General features: G+C 41.0%; 1 protein-coding gene across 15 annotated transcripts in view; it reads left to right on the top strand.

The window, feature by feature from the left end:
* KIAA1217 (KIAA1217 ortholog) overlaps positions 1-20,839 on the top strand; it is an 877,411-nt gene that overhangs the window by 769,752 nt on the left and 86,820 nt on the right. For 2 of the 15 annotated variants that reach the window (XM_058436629.1, XM_032145198.2), the window contains exon 1: positions 8,283-8,634. The exons of 12 other annotated variants lie outside the window; for them this stretch is intronic. The gene's annotated coding sequence lies outside the window, so the exon portion shown is untranslated. Of the gene's footprint in view, positions 1-8,282; positions 8,635-20,839 lie in introns of those variants that run through there. One more of the 15 variants, XM_058436628.1, reaches the window with a different exon arrangement.

The following is a 20,839-nucleotide window of genomic DNA, read 5'->3' as shown; positions in this document are numbered from 1 at the left end:
CCATGAAGGAATTCGATGCTAACTACTCACATGAGTCAGTCACTGCAGTCCTGCCCCTGATGTCATTAGACCTCACTCCCCAGCCTCCAGAGACAGCCTGGCACAGACCTCCCAGCTGCCTGCTCATGACCAATAAACATGCACGTCATGAAAAACATCAGTTGGAATAAGCAGAGGGGCAGCAAAAGTCACACCAGAACTCCTCAGGGGCTTCTGAGACTTTCCTTAAACAATGAATGTAATATCTTGCCTTTGAAAGAAAAGAAAATGTAAAACTCTCCATCTAAAACAGTCTTCCCAGAGCGGTTTTATGATTGGAAACGTGTTACTCAGGAAGCGTGCTAGACTAGGCCTCAGAGTGTGCGTGGAATGCATGCTTGGTGGGGAAATCATGTATCTAGATTTTCATCTCGCATCTAGCTGAGCATTTTTGAGGCTAGTCTGTCTAAGGAGACCTGTGGTTCTCAGCTGGAACTCAGCACACCTGGCTCCTGTTTCTCTACCCACCACCCTGATCTAATTTAATTGCATGGCTTTTGTTTCCTTACATCAGATAGGAGCTTTGATAATTCAGTTCCCAAGGGACTGAGCTCACCATATGGAACAGGCCCTTTTGCAAAATTTATATACGTATTCACGGGGTTTAAAATTCACAAATGTACAACTTGAAGATGGAACCATGCCATTTCATGACTCTCAAAAAGTACACGCTTTTCCATACCAGCAGTTTGTTGAAGGAACTGGACAATTCTGCTCTGAGGGTGACTTGCTAGTCACCAAACCTGGTGGCTCTTTCATAGTGTGGGGGCTTCTCCACCTTCTTGCGTGCTTTAAGACAGCTTTCCAAGACTCTCTGCTCTCATCATTTAATCCTCTCCCTCTTCTCTGCTTCGTTTAATTTCTCTTGCATGTCTTTGATTTTTACTTGTATATAGACAATTACCAGATTGGCCCTACCTCTTAAATTATTCCTTAATACCCAAGGTAATTGCTGCCTCCCACTCCTCATCTACTGATCTTTGTATTTGACAACAGTGAATGGTCTCCTTATAAATCATTGGTCTCCGTGGCACTTTTGTGTCTAAATTCCTTGTCTGCATTCACAGACACCTCAGCTTCCTTCATTCCCTAACTCTTCTTCTCCTCTTGCCTGTGTTTAAGCAGGCTTCTCTAGTTTGGAGTTTATTTGTTTTGTTTTTTTAAATTTACTCTTTTTTATCTCAACCTTTGCACTTGTGATTCTTATCTTACCACTTGTTTGACTGTTACATCAATGTGGTTGACCCCTGAAGCCATATCCCTAGCTCTGCCATCTCTAGAATTCAAGACCCAAATGTTCAGCTTCTAAGTGTCTTCATATGGAGATTATTTCCATGGTTTCCAGTGCATTCTGTTGAAGAAAAAATTCCTAATCTTTTTTCCACTCAAGTCTTTATCCTTCTTGATTACCTTTTGAAGAATGGAGGGGCTATGATAGGGTGTGTGTGTGTGTGTGTGTGTGTGTGTGCACATGCATGTGTGCCTGTGTGTATATGCATGCATATTTTAAGGAATGTGGGAGGAGGGATGTAAAACATTGAGTTATCAATGATTCTTCTCTTGCCTGACCTTTATTTTTCCATGCATCCAGCTGGTCACCAGAGTTCATCCACTCCACTCTGCAAGGCCTCTAACAGATGACCCTTCTCCCACTGCCTGTACCAGTATTCTTATAATAACTAACTTATTTGAGCATTTATTAAGCACTTTTGTGGGAATTATTTTATTTTATTTTTTATTTATTTATTTATTTTTTTGAGAGGGAGTCTCGCGGTGCCATCCAGGCTGGAGTGCAGTGTTGCGATCTCGGCTTATTGCAACCTCTGCCTCCCAGGTTCAAGCGATTCTCCCACCTCAGCCTACTGAGTAGCTGGGAGTACAGGCATGCGCCACTATGCCTGGCTAATTTTTGTATTTTTAGTAGAAATGGGATTTTGCCGTGTTGGCCAGGCTGGTCTCAAACTCCTGACCTCAGGTGATCCACCTGCCTCGGCCTCCCAAAGTGCTGGGATTACAGGCATGGGCCACCGCACCTCGCCAGTAATTTTAATTATTTAATCCTCAAGATAAACTTTTGAGGCAGGTCTTGGTGTAGGCCCCCCTATTTACAGATGATGAGACAGCTCCTTATGTTAAGAGATTTCCTCAAGGCCACACAGCCAGAGAGTAGCAGAACAGAGATTTAAACCCAGGCACCGTGGCTGCTGAAATGATAGCCTTCATTATCTCTCTACTGAATCACCTAACAGTTCTTACTTCCCACATCTCATTCTCCTGTTCTCTTGTTCCAAGTGTCTCAAATTCACTCTCCCTCTCTACATATCTGCCTTTCAAAATTCTACTCATCTAACATATTCCAGGACAATTGTCTAATTCCTTCAGCAAATTGCTGGCATGAAAAAAAAGTGTGGGAGGGAGCGCAGTTAAGTTTCTCAGGGGCCTTCTGTACCATAATAACAAAATGTGGCCTGTGCACCATCTTCAGATTTTGAGAAGAACAAAGCAACCGTAAAAGATATCTTTAAAACTATTTGGGAAATTTGAACATGTGTTAGGAATCAGGAGATATTAAGGGATAGCTGGTAATTCTGTTAGGCATAATAATAGGTTAGTGGTTATGTTTTAAAAGATGGAACATACTAAAGTATTTACAGGTTAAATGACATGAAAAATGGGACTTGCTTTGAAATACTGCAGCAAACCAAGAAACCAAAAGGTGGAAGTAGATGAAACAAAACTGGTAAAATGTTGAAAAATGTCAAAGCTAGATGATGGTGGGGGTACCTTTTATTGTTTTCTCTACTTTTTTGTGTTTGAAAATTTTCATAATAAAATCTGTTTCTTTTCTTTTCTTTTTTTTTTTTTTTGAGACAGAGTCTCGCTCTGTCACCAGGCTGGAGTGCAGTGGTGCAATCTCAGCTCACTGCAACCTCTGCCTCCCGTGTTCAAGCAATTCTCCTCCCTTAGCCTCTCGAGTAGCTGGGACCACAGGTGTACACCACCACTCTTGGCACATTTTTGTATTTTTTTACTAGAGATGGGGTTTCACCATGTTGGCCAGGCTGGTCTCGAACTCCTGACCTCAGGTGATCCACCTGCCTCGGCCTCCTAAAGTGCTGGATTTACAGGCATGAGCCACCATGCCCAGCCCATAATAAAATCTTCTATAAAATAATAAAAACTTGTTTTTAGAGCCCAAATAAAAGACTTCCTGCTCCAGGAAGCTTTCGCTAATGCTCTGTCAGAATTCATCTTTCCCTTTTGGGGGCCTGTTGCACATTCACGTTGTGTTATAATCATTTCGCTGTGTGTTCATCTCATCCAAAAGACTGTGCACTCTTCAAAGGCACAAGCCATATTATGTGATGGGTCACCTTCACATCCCTCCAAAAACCAGTCATGGCATCTTAACCCCTGGCGAGTGCAGAGTAAACACACTTGTTAAACAGGATGCGCTGAGTGTCCTACTGATGGTCCTACAAATGCCATATTACTCATTTTCTATCATTAATGAGGACCCACTGTAAAAATATCTCTCTGTTCTCATCACCAGAAATAGTTGTGCTTCTCCTGGTTTATTTTTATCATACGGACACTTTGAGTCTTGTAAGTGATCATTTTCCCTCTTTGTGTTGCTACTCTAAAGCTTAGAATTAAATTTGTGGCCCACCCACAGCAAGGGTACAGGCATTTGTGGCGTGTGTTTTGTGTGTTGGCTTCATTCCTGGACTCTGTTTTTAATTTTCCTACTTTCATCTTCCTTTTGTTGCACATTCTACTTTGACTTCTTTTTTTCTGTAAAACTGTAAAAATGTATAGGAACTCTATTAATTTCTTGGTGCAATCTATCAGGATATAAATAGTATTCATTCTCTACCATCGTTGTTCTAGATAGAAGATAGCAAACCTTTTTGTGTCTGCAGAGTAGGCAGTGTGTTAAGTACTTTACATATTATTTAAGTTAGTCAGTAACTCTGGCAAAGTGGGTATACTGACTTCATTTTCACAGGTGATGAAACTGAAGCCAAAGAGGTCTTTCCCAAGCTCACACATCTGATCAATGTCAGACACTGGATTTGAACTTCTTTCTGCTTCTTTATACACAGCCCACAGCCTCCCTTACTTGATATTTCCATTTAAGTTTTTCAATTTTGAAATGACGTTGCTACTAAGACTTTAGAACACACAAAATATCCTTGATTAAACATTTATTTCATTTCTTTTTTTATTATTATTATACTTTAAGTTTTAGGATACATGTGCACAATGTGCAGGTTTGTTACATATGTATACATGTGCCATGTTGGTGTGTTGCACCCATTAACTCATCATTTAGCATTAGGTATATCTCCTAATGCTGTCCATCCCCCCTCCCCCCACCCCACAACAGTCCCCGGTGTGTGATGTTCCCCTTCCTGTGTCCATGTGTTCTCATTGTTCAATTCCCACCTATGAGTGAGAATATGCGGTGTTTGGTTTTTTGTCCTGGCGATAGTTTGCTGAGAATGATGGTTTCCAACTTCATCTATGTCCCTACAAAGGACATGAACTCATCCTTTTTTATGGCTGCATAGTATTCCATGGTGTATATGTGCCACATTTTCTTAATCCAGTCTATCATTGTTGGACATTTGGGTTGGTTCCAAGTCTTTGCTGTTGTGAATAGTACCGCAATAAACATACGTGTGCATGTGTCTTTATAGCAGCATGATTTATAGTCCTTTGGGTATATACCCAGTAATGGGATGGCTGGGTCAAATGGTATTTCTAGTTCTAGATCCCTGAGGAATCGCCACACCGACTTCCACAATGGTTGAACTAGTTTACAGTCCCACCAACAGTGTAAAAGTGTTCCTATTTCTCCACATCCTCTCTAGCACCTGTTTTTTCCTGACTTTTTAATGATCGCCATTCTAACTGGTATGAGATGGCATCTCACTGTGGTTTTGATTTGCATTTCTCTGATGGCCAGTGATGATGAGCATTTCTTCATGTGTTTTTTGGCTGCATAAATGTCTTCTTTTGAGAAGTGTCTGTTCATGTCCTTCGCCCACTTTTTGATGGGGTTGTTTTTTTCTTGTAAATTTGTTTGAGTTCATTGTAGATTCTGGATATTAGCCCTTTGTCAGATGAGTAGGTTGCTTAATTTCATTATACATCTATTTCATGGTATCTTTTTATATTTAATTTTGCTTCATTCTCTTCTGAGCACACTAAAAATATATCCATTAAAAAAGAAAAGAAAAGAAAAAAAAGAAAAGGAGTGATTTGCCCAGTTAGTATGTGTGTCTGCAGTGGCCACCGAACTCAGAGCACTTTTTCTCACAGGGCAGTGTTCCGGTTGAGAAGAAGGGTTTGGGATTCAGGGAGTATCAAGTCATCCCATAGTAACAAAAGAATCCCACAGAAATGGAAGTTTCAGAAAACACTCCTAGCTGATTATCTATTTAGAGATCGTTCTTGACCCACCTGTAATATCCCCTTCACTCATGCAATGACAATGGTATCAATAACTAACATTCCTGATGTGCTTACTCTGTGCCAGTCACCATACTAGCAATTTGCTTGTATTTACTGCCATTTGATTTTCACAGCTATACAATGTGAGAGGAGTTCTTACTATCCTCCTGTTTCAGAAGTGGAAGCTGAGGCTTAAGAGAGGTCAGTGTGCTTGCTCAAAGCTACCCAGCTAAAGAGAAGTGGAGCTGAATTTAGAGCCAGGCAGGCCAACTCTAGAACTGGCCTTTGTAATCATGCCTGTGGTCACTACCGTCCGTCCTTTACCACCACTGTCTTCATCAGCGTGTCCATGAGTCATCGCCACATGTCCATGGGCCGCTCATTTCTGAAGACCTAACCCAGAAGCCACTCTCCTCATCAAGCCTCTCTCACTCTTCTCTTTCCAAACCTCACCACTCACTGTCCCTTCTCGAAACTTCCTTAGAACTTCACCTCCCTGCCCTGCTCTCCCCTTTTCCTGCCTGCACTGAGTTATTGATGCACGCGTCTTTTTCTTTTCCTTTCACCATTTTATTCTTTTTTTATGAATGATTGATTGATTGATTGATTTTATACTTTAAGTTCTCGGGTACATGTGCACAACGTGCAGGTGCGTTACATATGTATACATGTGCCATGCTGGTGTGCTGCACCCATTAACTCGTCGTTACATTAGGGATATCTCCTAATGCTCTCCCTCCCCCCTCCTCCTACCCCACAACAGGCCCCGGTGTGTGATGTTTCCCACCCTGTGTCCAAGTGTTCTCATTGTTCAATTCCCACCTATGAGTGAGAATGTGCGGTGTTTGGTTTTCTGTCCATGCTTCTTAAGTGTCTTTCAGCTCTAAGCTTTCTGGGGACAGGGTCTCCATTTCATTCATCTCCATGCTCCCTGTGGCTCTCTCAGACAATGTCCTTCCCTGAGTAGATTCTTATTAAATACCTAGACAGAAAAAGATACTTCAGCCCTTTTCTATCACCAACTTTCAGTTAGTTAGTGACTTATCCACTAAGAGCAATACAATGATTTGTAAAGGTATGTGTTTGAGGCTTATAGCACATTACCTAATGTATCCCACTATTGGCCACTGACCCAAATGAGAAATAAGAATGTCTGCCTTTCCTCAGTCTATCAGTATAATTTGATAGAAGTTAATAACCCTGGGCTGAGCTCTGTGGCTCACACCTGTAATCCCAGCACTTTGGGAGGCTGAGGCGGGCGGATCACGAAGTCAAGAGTTCAAGACCATCCTGGCCAACATGGTGAAACCACGTCTCTACTAAAAATACAAAAATTAGCTGGGCATGGTGGCACGTGCCTGTAGTTCCAGCTACTCAGGAGGCTGAGGCAGGAGAATCACTGAACCCAAGAGGCAGAGACTGCAGTGAGCCGAGATCACGCCATTGTACTCCAGCCTGGTGACAGAGTGAGACTCCATCTCAAAAAAAAAAAAAAAAAAAGAAAGAAAGAAGTTAATAACCCTGAAGTTTAAGAATAACAATAAAGAAAAAATCTGCTTTGTCAGATTAAAATAAGTGTTCATCAGAAATACACACTTATCTAACCTTTTTTTTGTTGGAGGGGCTGGAGTTTTCACGAGTTAAATTCACCTGTGGTAGAAAGTAAACTAAATCCCTAGATAACAAATCTAAATAAGATAGATCTGATTTTGCTGTGTTTATAATTCACTAGGACAAATCTTGCTTTTATTTTGCTTTATTTTTATTTTATTTTGAAGGCAGGGTCTTGCTCTGTCACCCAGGTTGGAATGCAGTGGCACAATCATGGCTCACTGCAGCCTCAGCCTCCCTGGCTCAAGTGATCCTCTGCCTCAGCCTCCTGATTAGCTGGAACTACAGGCACACACCACAATACTTGGCTAATTTTCTGAATTATTTGTAGAGACACAGTCTCCCTGTGTTGCCCAGGCTGGCTTTGAACTCCTGGGCTCCAGGGATCCTCCCTCCATGGCCTTCCAAAGTGCTGAGATTACAGGCATGAGCCACTGTGCCTGGCCCCTTGCTTTTAGATTGAGTTGATAGTCAGTATTTCAAATATCTCTAAACTTATAACGTAAGGGTGATGATTTTAGAACAGTTAACCTAACTTCATTACTGTAAGCGTTTACTGATTCACTCAATCAGCCATAGTGAGTCAGATCTTTCCTCAGGTCTCAGCTCTCATGCAAGATCCTGAAGATATAGTGGCAAAAAGCAACAATGATACAGACAATAATCAATTAACTCAATAATCAATAATGATACAGACATCTATAATTTTTCACATAAGTTCAGGCTCATGAAATCCTTGCCTGTGTTCTATAATTTGCTGGAGTTAACGCTATGGAACTCATTTATGAGTGATATACATAATGATATCTTTTTTATATTGTGCTTTTCTGGGAGGCAAAAAGATGTTTCTGTTATGATTGATAAGGAAGGAGTCTTATGGAAATGATGAGCTAGGCAAACACATTTGAATACAGTGGCTATCCAGAACATGGGAGCTATTTTCTTGTTCCTTCTCTGCTTCTAGTTTTAAAGTCTTATTTTTTAGAAGCAAGAGAAGGTAATATATGCACATCTGATATGCAACTTCCAAGTGATACAAATCTCATCTTTCCTGCTGCGTGGCTGCTTGCTTTTCCTTGTACTATTTTTTTTTAATTTTTTGTCATTGAGAGGTTATGACAACATGAGCCATATTGTATTTATAAACATCACGTGTTTCCTTGATATGGCTTGCAGTTTCTGCCAGACAGAACACATGGAAGAAACATTTCTCGTTAGTTCAGCATTGGTTTTAGTTATGCTGATTTCCGGGACAGGAAAAATGCCTTCCTACTCAGAATTAACTTTCACAGAGTAGAAACAAAACCTCTGAATGTCCGTGAAATAGTTTTAACAAGAATGGATACTGCTCCTTTAAACCACATATTTTGACTAAAAGCTTCCTTCTGTAAAAAACCCAAGGCTTGCATTTAGTCACCATGAAGACAGGGAAAGCTGAAAGCATTGGAGAGAGGGGTGGTTTCGAGGTCTCTGCAAGTCTAGAAAGTTTCTTCTAGAAAAAGAAAGGCTCACGGAAAATGTAAGGTAAGAACTGTGCCTTTATGATAAGATATTATCTTTAGAATCTTTTTTCATGCTCTGGCACGTTTATCTTTCATTAACTTGTCTTTCGTATTCAAGTTCACTGCAATAGGGAATTGCAATTTTAGGTTTTATTTTAACTTCTTGCACACTGCCTAGAAGAAAACCTCTCTTTGTTATTGACATTATTCTGTTTTTTTTGATATCCACTTAAATTAAACTGGGCTGGTCTTCAATCTATAAATCTTGTGGTCTGGTTTCTGGCTAACCTTATAATTTGGAAAGGGATTTAAAGTGCCAACATAGTTTGCTTTTACAGGTCTTGTTGATTTATGTGCTCTGTGACAATTTTCAGCGTTTTCATGAAGATGTTGACTTACATTCAGTGTCTGAGGCAAAGTCGATAATTTGAAGGCATGGTACAAACAAGGAGGGAAATTCATATGTGTCCTTTAACATTCCAGGGAAAAATTATTTGGTGTTTTGTTCTTGTGAAAATCACTCTAAATTTTAAAATAGAAATAGCCTTTATCCTGATCTTGAAAAAATTTTAAAGAAATTGCAATTTAATCTGTATGAAATCACATTAAAAACTTCTACAATTTTAAATAACAAGCTTGATGTAACACATCTCTTATAGCAGGTTTAGTGATTACCTGAAAAAGTCTTTGACAGAAATCATGTTTACTTGAGATAACTATTCTGTCAACTCTTGCAGTAATTCACTCACAATATTTTTGCATCGATTTCCTTTAAAGGAATTTAATAAGAGCAATGTCCTTTTAAATCAGTCTGTTTCCTTTCAAAAGTACATGTGTTCATGAATTTGCTTGTTCATATTTTTGTGGATATCTTCATCCCAGTTTATAGATGAGTGAATATACCTGAGAAGTTGTTATCCAATGTGGTTTACATAATATCTATTATTTTATTTAGTCATCATGATAACCCTATGGAATAGGTACTATTACACCCATTTTAAGTTTGGAAAACCAAGGCTCAGAGAGGAACAAGATCAAGATCACACACTTGTAAGTAACAGAGCTGGGATTTAAATCCAGGCTGACTGTCTTCCTTGTTTCTAAGTCCTGGGCAGCATAGCCTCAATAGTAGCTGAGAGCTTCAGGTCTGTAATCAGATATAGATGACTTATCTTGAAAATAATAATAATATATAAGTAATGTTTACGTGGCTTCAGGATAAACTATTTTGTACTTTTCTGGAATTTTATTTTATTTTAGATCTGTAGCATCCAAAACCTAGTATCACACTGGTTGTTTATCCAGGGACCTGGTTACAACTTACTCAGAGCGTAATGAAAACAGTGAACATCAGATAGTGTAGAGATAGTGAAAAGCGCTTTGGATAAACGACTCTTTCCTCTTTACTACAAGACCTTTCCTGCCCTCTTCTTTGCTTCATGTGCTGTGTTGCTCATAAAAAATGTTTCCATAGGACAGAGCAGGGAGCTTGTTTTTGAGCTTGATTTGGGAGTGAGAAAGTATCTTTGAATGGAGACTGGCTAACCGTGCCTGCCCACTGCCCTTCAGGCTGCTCGCAGAGCTCTCAGGAGGGGGACAGGAAGAATGTTAAGGCTGAAGGTGGAGGGTTCTGAAGTTAGGGCAGCTGGCTCAGCTGCCTGAGAGCCCGATCTTCACCTTCAACAGTGCTCTTCCCACCTCTTCCTGAAGATTGAGACATCAACACAGCAGCAAAAATATCCTGGTGATTTGTGATGCAAAGTAATTACTGCTAACAGCATCAACAGGGGATGCAGCTGCTCACAACACAGGCTTCAGGATCAAGGCTTCCAGCCCCAGTTCAGCATAAAATCCAGGATTGGCTACACAACCAATACAACTCAAAGTTGATTGGAGCAGAACCTTCCTTCTCCCCAGCAGGTACTAGGGTTAGCTCCCGAAGAGTTCTGAGCCGCGGCTGGCTGGAGCGCACATGAGAGGTTTTTGCCACATCCCTCTGCCCTTTGATATCCAAACCACATCCCTTTTCTTTGCTCTTATAAGTATAGATGTTGGCGGAAATTGCCTTTGACTGGGGACATATGTCCTTGCATTTTCAAGTTGCATCTCTTGTACCTGCCTATTGTTCACTTGCTGAGGTTTTGCTTTTCTGTGTTCTTTGTGGGTGCCCAGCAAGGCATCCCAGGCCATGCTAGGCTGTTCTCTACCACATCAGCCTAGGCTCCCCGGGTCCCAGACCCTACCCCGTAGAGGGCTTCCAGGGGACATTTTTCTCTTGATGCTTTTTCTAACATTTCTCAAATGAGCATGTGTTACTTTTATATAAATTTGGGGGTAGGGAGAACAACACGTTAATCTTTTAAAAAGAAAAAAGTGTTTTTAAGATACGTTTTGCCTACTGGTAACACGTTTTCTTCTGCCCTAGTTTTTCTTGTGGAGCAGGTGATCTCTGCTTGCATGTGGCTTGCAGAAGTCATAGATACTCTGTCCGCTTTTGAGGAACTAGAGCTGGCTACTGCACACTTGTAATTGAGAAGACAAACCTGACCTGCATCCACGGTGCTCCTTCAAGAAACAGCCCTGAAACTAATAATAATTTTTTAAAAGACGGTTAATGGGTACAGAAAAATCATTTAGAAAGAATGAATGAGATGGCTGGGCACGGTGGCTCACGCCTGTAATCCCAGCACTTTGGGAGGCCAAGGCGGGCGGATCATGAGGTCAGGAGATCGAGACCATGCTGGCTAACACTGTGAAACCCCGTCTCTACTAAAAATACAAAAAATAAAAAAATTAGCCGGGCATGGTGGCAGGCACCTGTAGTCCCAGCTACTCAGGAGGCTGAGGAGGAGAATGGGGTGAACCCGGAAGGTGGAGCTTGCAGTGAGCCGAGATCGCACCACTGCACTCCAGCCTGAGCGACAAAGCGAGACTCTGTCTCAAAAAAAAAAAAAAAAAAAAAGAATGAGACCTAGTATTTGCTAGCACAACAGAATGCCTATAGTCAAAAATAATTTAATTGTACATTTTAAAATAACTAAAAGAGTATAGCTGGAATGTTTGTAACACAAAGGATAAATGCTTGAGGTGACAGACACCCCATTTACCCTGATGTGATTATTACACATTGCATGCTGTATCAAAATATCTCATGTAACCCATAAATATATACACCTACTCTGTTGGCACAAACATTAAAAATGAAAAAAGGAAAGAAAGAGGCCTGACTTATTTGGAGTCATAGGGTTTTAGAAATAGAAAGAAGGTCTTAGACATCATCTTTTGTAACCCGTTGCCCTGTAACTTGAGACCCAGGAGGTCCAGAGTGGTTGGAGTGAGATGGTCAAGATCACAAAATAAAGAAGTGACAAAAATAGGGCTGGATCTCAAGTCACCGTTCCCAAGACCAGACCCTTGTCTCTATGCAGTGCCATTTCAGCCTGTTCCCTGCTTTTGTTCTGACCCCTTTGGATCTTATGAGGTTTGTCTTCTTGATTGATTAAGAAAAACACTATCTATTTGACTTCTCTTAGCCATCTTTTGTGGTACCTGAGTCTAGCCAGCTTTCACTAATCCTCTAGAAAGCAGGACAACTCTCTCTCTCTTCTGGATTATCTTACTAAAAGAGAACCAGAAATCCTGTAGTTAGGCCAGGGCTGATTAATTGGAAATGCATGAGCCTGGACTAAAAATAAATGGATTTTAAACTAACCAGATTCAGATTATCCAGTATTTTTTATGGAAGGAGAATAGGCCATCATGTCAACTGAAAAATAGCAGCTGTTTCAAATTATGAGATACTTTGAATAAAGCAATATTGGCTCAGCAAGGTTGTACAGTATTATGGCATTATTTTTAAAAACAGCCTCTTTGCTGTGGCAAATAGCTCCTGCAGTTATGCTATTTGAAATGTTAATGTATGACTCCTCACATTACTTTCAAAGTTGTTTGTTGCTTGGAACCAGTGATTTTAGGTGGCAACTAGAAAAACAGTTTGTAAGTGGTAATAATTATATGATGTTGTTTTGAATGAATGTTGGAAAGACTGGTAGCACAAAGAACTTGAGAGTTAATATTCATTAACTCCTTAAGTCACAACTATAATTCTTAGCCACAACTAAGGAGAAAAAAGTCAATTTAAAACTGACTTAAAGAAAATTATTAAATGAGTACTAGTACAGCTGATATAAAGATATAGCCAAAGTGGTGATAGTATCTTGTTAATGTATGAAGTATAAAAACCAAGGCTTTAAGATGAAGCCCAAATTGAGGGTTCAAGGAAGAGATAGGGTAAAACTTGATTTAAAAGCATACAATTGGAAAAAAAAAAAAGAACCATTTTGATGTCCAAATGAATTCTAATTCTTCTCTAAGAGTTCTCAAGATGATCAGCATCTTACTATTTGGCAGAAAAGACAAACTACTCATTAAATAGTTTTTTCCGCAGATTTATTTATTTAAGTTCTCTCCAGATAAAGGTTGTGACTACCTAGCTTTTCATTTAAGCTAGAGGACCTCTTTCCATTGTGCAGGCAGCACTAACTCACTCCATATTCCTGAAACAGAAAATATGTTTGACTCAGTTGATCGACACATGTATTTGATTTCTTTCCTTTTCTTCTTTTCTCGTGACATCAAAGGTGGTGCTTTGCCTTGTTCTGATTTCACTCTTTGAACCTGTTCCTTTTCATGCACCCTTGATAGAGTAGGAAGAGTTACCAAAGAACAACACAAACAACAATAAGGAATCATACCAATGCCAACGATGGGGCATTTCAGAAATAGCAGGGACCTGATCTATAGGGTGCTTAAATTTTGATGCATGATTTTCATGAAATGCAGCACCTCTAAAGCATAGGATGGGTGGTCAGGGTCTGATAGCTTCGTCTAGAATGAGCATCTAGTGCCAGTCCTTGCAGTCACTTGCAAGGAAGGAGGACACAGAATAGAACATTTTGTAGATGGTTGACCCCTTGCAGTAGGGACCGAGGGATCATGATGGATACATCATGGATGGAAATCCACAAAGTGCAAACTGCTTCTGCTTGCCTTTAAAAGCAAATCTAAAAATATATTTTCTAGCAGCTGTGTAACCGCGAGGAAAAAAAATATCTGCTCCACTGCAGCACAACTTACTCACCAGATATCTGCAGGGTTCAGATCTTAATGCTTCAGAAATTTGCTGCAGATTTTACTGTATATATTTAGACCAAGGAACCTATTAGCTTGCAATGTGAGAGAACCTCTGCATTTTCATGAAAATGAGAAATGTGGCACTGTTGGCAACCTCGGGCTATAATTATGTTAATCTGACCATTTTAAGACTGAAGTATGTTGTTTTAAAATGTTTCTGTATTTTTATTATTTGTAACAATGATCTGAAGAAATTTACTGAAATGCTAATAAGTTTCTATTCAGTATCATTTTGAGACTAGAGCATAAAAAATGAGTCAGATGTAGAATTTTGATATTTTTAATTTTGGCACAGAATTTTTATCGACAGATATGTACTCATATACATAGAGTATCTTAATATAAAAACTACCCAAATATAATTTTATATTTTAAATATAGATACAGTGAGTATATGTGCAAAGCTGTCTTGGCAGATATGTGCAATAACAAAACATCTCTACGTTTGCATTAAATTCCCAATCTTTGCTATGCCAAAAATTAATTTTGTTCATTATTACAAGATAAATGTTTTTCTATCAAGAACCATACTAAAGCACCCAGTTCCCTGTTTTTAATATAAATGTGGGACAGGACTAGAATGGATAATGTAGTTGAAATTCCGAGGGCCTCTAAACACATATCTTGAGCTAATTAGTTCAGCTTCCTCTTCACCAGCCAAAGCTTGCATTCTGGCCACAGACAAGTAATGACACGGATGCTCTTTTCATTCACAAAAGAGATGTTCTCCCAGGTGGTAAGATGGGAAGGAAAAGAGAATGATCCAATGCCAAGATGTGGGTAATCACCCATCTCACAGTGATTATAGATAATTGCAATTTGAGTCTATTTGTTGTTGTAACACTATGAAATGAATTGGGAGTCTTTTATATATAGCCTGATCTGGGTTCAGAATGATCAATTAATTTGGGAATAGGAATGAGGAAAAGTACTTTTTTTTTTTTTTTTCTGAGACAAGAGTCTCCCTCTGTTGCCCAGGCCGGAGTGCAGTGGTGCCGTGGTTCACTGCAACCTCCGCCTCCCGGGCTCAAGTGATCCTCCCACCCTAGTCTCCCAAGTTGCTGGGACTAAAGGCATATGTCACCCCACCAGGCTAATTTTTCTGTTTTTTGTAGAGATAGGGTTTCACCATGTTGCCCAGGCTTGTTGCGAACTCCCAAGCTCAAGTGATCCACCAGCCTCGGCCTCCAAAAGTGCTGGGACTACAGGCGTGAGCTTGGACCATTTTCTCAAATATGATGTCTTTGAAATATAATACAGTATGATGTTCTTACATCAGCTGCATCCAGAGTCCTCGTTCTTTTGCCAGTTCTTGTATCTCCAAAACGATTTTGTCATTCGTTTCATCCTCCTGTGAATATATTCAAGTGAGTATTTTCCGTTTTATTCATTTTCTTCTGCCTCACAGCTCACTGAGTGGGCCCGTGAATGTTTGCTGATGATATTAATAATCATATGTGCTCAGTGACACAACAGTGATGGAACTCATTAGGTATTCATAGCACCAGAAGAGAAAGTGCAAGAAGGTTTTACTGAACCAACTAAGCAGCTGAATCAGGGGCACATAGAAGTTCAGTGTCAGGACTACAGTCACAGTTATGAGACCATAGCCAAGAAGAGATTCCCAGCAGGGAAGAACCAAGCCTTTTGAGTCATAATCTGGTGCTCGCTCCACCACACCCCACTGCCTTCCTCGAGATGATGGTGTGGAGGAGTACTGATTGATGAGGGGGTTAAACCTTATTTATTTATTTTTTTTTCTTTTGAGACAGAGTCTCGCTCTGTTGCCCAGGCTGGAGTGCAATGGTGTGATCTCAGCTCATTGCAACCTCCGCCTCCCAGGTTCAAGTGATTCTCCTGCCTCAGCCTCCCGAGTAGCTGGAATTATAGGTACCCGTCACCAAACCCGGCTAATTTTTGTGTTTTTAATAGAGTCAGGGTTTCACCATGTTGGCCAGGCTGCTCTCGAATTCCTAACCTCAAATGATCCACCTGCCTGGGCCTCCTGAAGTGCTGGGATTACAGGTGTGAGCCACTATGCCCAGACAATTAAACCCTTTTGAATTAAAAAAAAAAAAAAAAAGGAAACTAATTTGTGTACTTCAGTGCGTTGGAGGAAAGGTCATCGAAATGGCACCAGTGTCTTGCTGCCCTAATTTTAAGAAATCCCCTCTATTTATTGTCACTTATCTTCCTGTCCTCTCTGGGAGAAATGTTGCTCTAACGTTGCTTTTCAGAAAAATAAAGATAATGCAAAGAAAAAAAAGAGTTGGGGAGGTTCAGTTGGGCATTGAGGGAAGATAAGCTACCTATGGTTCAGCCTGCAGCTTGATTCTTTTTGAGGTTACTTGAAAGCTCTTGGTGCTAATCAAGAACTTGTGTGTGTGTGTGTGTGTGTATGTGTGTGTGTGTGGTGGGGGACAGGATCACATTCTGTCACCCAGGCTGGAGTGCAGCGGTATAATCATAGCCCACTGCAGCCTCGAACTCCTGGGCTCAAGCCATCCTTCCACCTCGTTCCTTCGAGTAGCCAGGGTATAGGCATGTACCACCATGCCTGGCTGATTTTTTTAATTTTAATTTTGCAGAGACAGGGTCTTGCTATGTTGCCCAGGCTGGTCTCAAACTCCTGGCTTCAAGCCATCATCCCGCTTTGGCCTCCCAAAGTGCTGGCTTTATAGGTGTGAGAGCCACTGTGCTCGGCCCTAATCATGAACTTTGAAAAGTGCTCCATAGATTACAAAGCATTTTCTTCACATGCCTTACATCCTGTGTGGCAGGGAAGTCTTTCCTTCCTAGAGGCAATGGGTAAGAAGGGCAACTAGACAGTGTGTAGCTCCTTACTCTCTGTATGCATTTCGTCATATGGAGCATGACTTATTGACTTGCTTCTATTCTTTCTCATGAGCTACTCAGTGTCAGGAGTACAGGGCTTGACTTAAACGTAGGGATACTCAAAGGCCCACCTGGCAGTTTGTTGTTGGGAAACAGGGAAGCAGATCATGTCTCTGAAGAGGAGGCTTCTGTCGGTGTCAGTACCTGGTGGGGAAGAAGGGATTGTTCAATGTTTGGCTAAACTCCTTCAGCTGTTGGTGCAGCAAAAGGCATGGCAGGGCGTGGGCAGAGATGCCTGCCAAGCCCGGCCTCAGGGCATGTACAGCTCCCAAACTGGTTGTCTTTGAGGCTGTTATTTATCCAAATAAGGAGAAGCAGTGGTTTTGCTGACCATCTCAGATTTCCCAGCCATGTTCCCTGGCTGGCTGACTGACTTGCTATTTGAACTGAAAACACGAAGGTATTCCTTTGAAATGGAGCAGTCTTATGGGGCTCGTGGGTACCCTAAAGCCATTACTGGGAAGAAGTTTTTTTTGCTCCCCACATTTGTAGATAACATGAACATGGCTTGGTCTATTTGACCCTTCTCTTGTGACTGTTGCAACACTCAATACAGATGGACCTGATTTGGGACAGAAATAGTACTCATTTTCAGAGGTTCTTGAACCGCTGCCCTCCTTTGAAGAGGATTCAAAGGTCAGACCTCCAGGCTGATTTCTTAACACTAGAATGCAATATTATTCTAGCACTTCATAGATCCTGGCCCTGTTATCTGACTTCAGGTAAGATATTTGAAGTCTCTGAGCCCCAGTTTGTTCATCTGTGAAATAGGAATTATAATGTATCTAATGGGAATGAGATGAGAATTAAATGAGGTAATTTTGGAAAGCATTGGTAAATAGGAAGTCACCCAAAATATTCATTTTCTTCCCTATTTCCATCTTCTCTTGGCAGATTTAATTGACAATATTTATAATAGAGAAATTCTAGATAATTATGATTGCTATCCAAAGGATTTAACCAAGCTCACAGTAGAATGGAGATTGTGATGTGAACGTTCAGTGACCCTGTATTACCATGTCCCTCTACTCACTAAAGCAGTGGTTCTCAAAGAGTATTCCCTGCACCAGCAGGTCAGTATCACCTGGGGACTTGTTAGAAATACAGATTCCTCAGCACCACCCAAGACCTACTGAATCAGACACAGTGGATGCTAGACCCAGTAATCTGATTTACTAAACTCTGCAGGTGATTCCGAAGCCCACTGTCTGAGAGTTGGAGAACGACTGTTCCAGAGTAACTCACTGGTTGGGTCAGTAGTCTAGCCATTCCCCCAGGGCACCTGGACTTTCCTATCCCTTGTCCTTGACCATGCCTTCGTTCCTGCCTGGAATACCTAAGAAAGGGACCTCTTTTTTACCTGCTGAAATTCTACTCATCATTCATGAACCCACTCTCACCTCTTCAGAAAAGTGTTCCTCAGTCATCCCCACCATAAAAACCTCATTAGTCTATGAACTACCAGAGTATTTGTCTGTTGCACTCATTTGACACTTGGCAAAGTTATTCTTGCTTTGTCATATTTTATTTTTTTACTTTACTTTATTTTATTTTATTTCATTTTTTTTGAGACGGAGTCTCGCTCTGTCGCCCAGGCTGGAGTGCAGTGGCGCGATCTCGGCTCACTGCAAGCTCCACCTCCCGGGTTCACGCCATTCTCCTGCCTCAGCCTCTCCGAGTAGCTGGGACTACAGGCGCCTGCCACCACGCCCGGCTAATTTTTTTTTTTTTTTTTGTATTTTTAGTAGAGACGGGGTTTCACCATGGTCTCGATCTCCTGACCTCGTGATCCGCCCGCCTCGGCCTCCCAAAGTGCTGGGATTACAAGCGTGAGCCACCGCACCTGGCCGCTTTGTCATATTTTAATGTTCATGTACAAGCCTTATTTTTCCTACTAGAATGTAAGTTCTTCATAGGTAGAAATCATGTCTTACAGATCCCTTTTCCCTCATCAGCCTTAACCCTGGGCTTTGCATATAGGTAACTACTCAGTAAGTATATGGATCCACAGAATCTCATCATTGGAATGGGCCTTAGAGAAAGTCTATATGAGAGTTCTTATTTACAGATAAAGAAAGGGATGTTGGCCAGGCGTGATGGTTGACTCTTCTAATCCTAGCACTCTGGGAGGCCTAGGCAGGAAGATTTCTTGAGGCAAGGAGTTTGAGGCCAGCCTGGGCAATGTAGTGAGATCTCAGCTCTACAAGAAAAATTTTTTTTAATTTGCTGGGCATGGTAGCATGCACCTGTAATCCTACCTATTCAGGAGGCTGAGGTGGGAGGATCACTTGAACCAAGGAGTTCAAGGTTTCACTGAGCTATGATCACACCACTGCACTACAACCTGAGCAACAGAATGAGACCCTGTTTCTTTAAAACTAAAAAAAGTGAAAAGAAAGAAAACAATGTTAACACCTGGACCAAAATGCTGGTTCCGGGATTCCCCATTTGGTGTTCTTCCCTCATTACCCTGCTGCGCCTACTGCGGAGAAACATACCTGGGGGCTTTCAGAGCCACTGGCCTGGCCCCAAAACTAGCAGGTGTTCTCGTGTTCTCTGCCACAGACTCCAACTAAACCCAAGGAAAGCAGATGGGTTTTCAAAGCTATGCTCATTTAATTTATAAACCTGGAACCTCTTAGATTTTTTCATAACTAATGAAAACTGGGTAAGTACAAAATTTTCATTCATGAGCCTATAAAATTGTATAACAAATGGCATCAATTCCTAGCTTTACACGCGAGAATTTCCCCAGCTTGCACACTCAGTATACTTAGGATACCCATGGAACTTCTTTTATTTTTGAATAAAAGTTCACAGTGAAGATCATTCACAGTGGAGCAGGCGGCTCCTCTGAACCCAGGAAGAATTGGCATGAGGGCTGTTTTAATCTGGGTCCCCATCATTGTTTTTTTCATGTTTATTTTGAGGAAAAATTGAACCTGGCAGATCTGTGAATTACTGTCTTTTGGTGTTACCCTCTGGGACTATTCCCTCAGACAATCCTTTCTTCTTTTGACACATGGGCTGATGTTGTTTGGCTGAGGATAAAAATAATGGCACAACTAAAACACCTTTCATCAGAAGTCATCCATAACATACCCTTTAAAATTTGCTGCACAGACACAGCTCACCTTATGCTGTATGTTTTTTCTTTTGCTTGGTAGTAGAACCTACACATATCCTACTGAGATCAATATGAACACAGCAGAATGCAGGCAAAGGAATGTGTTTCCTGTAGAAGGGCTAAGACGGTAACCCAGGTCCACAGAGTTGGTTTCAGAAAAGCTATGGTCAAAGAAGGAGGAGCAGTGAAGGGAGACATGAGACAGGCCTGATGGGGTTAAACCTACAAGGGAGCAATTGGTAGTAAGAAGCTGAGACCACATGAGGCCGTGAGAAAGGAGTTATTACAGAAACAGACATCCTGGGATTTGAGTAGCTCCATTGTGAGAAGACATTGACAGACCATGAATAAATGGCCATATGGTTTCCAAGTTGACATCTGCCATTCCCCAATGTGTTTACCACCATTTTCTCTCATGGGCTCTGAAAACCGTCTATCCTTTACACTGCAATTATATAGTGTGAAATTCTACATAGATCAACATCAATTCATTGTTTAAGTTTAGGTGTATCATATCATCAAACTAAAATATATATATATATATATATATATACGTTTTAATTTTCATGCTGTAATCATCCTAAAGTTATATAACACTCCACCTAGCTGTTTTCATATCTATCCTTTAAATTGCAGTTGTAGAGCATAACATTGTTTTTTTGTTTTTGTTTTGGTTTTGGTTTGGTTTTTTTGGTGGTGAGGAGACAGATTCTTGCTCTGTTGCCCAGGCTGGAGTACAGCGGCGTAATCTTGGCTCACTGCAGCCTCCACCTCCCAGGTTCAAGCAATTCTCCTGCATCAGCCTCCCAAGTAGCTGGGATTACAGGTGTGCACTACCATGCCCGGCTAGTTTTTGTATTTTTAGTAGAGATGGGGTTTTACCATGTTGGCCAGGCTGGTCTTGAACTCCTGGCCTCAGGTGATCCACCCGCCTTGGCCTCCCACAGTGCTGGGATTACAGGTGTGAGCCACTGCACCCAGCTGTATAGCATAAAATTCTACACAGATCAAC

The sequence above is a fragment of the Hylobates moloch genome, unplaced genomic scaffold (assembly GCF_009828535.3).
Source record: "Hylobates moloch isolate HMO894 unplaced genomic scaffold, HMol_V3 SCAFFOLD_3, whole genome shotgun sequence".
Taxonomy (NCBI): Eukaryota; Metazoa; Chordata; class Mammalia; order Primates; family Hylobatidae; genus Hylobates; species Hylobates moloch.
Note: the sequence above shows the minus strand (reverse complement) of the source record. Positions and strands in the feature narration are given on the sequence as shown.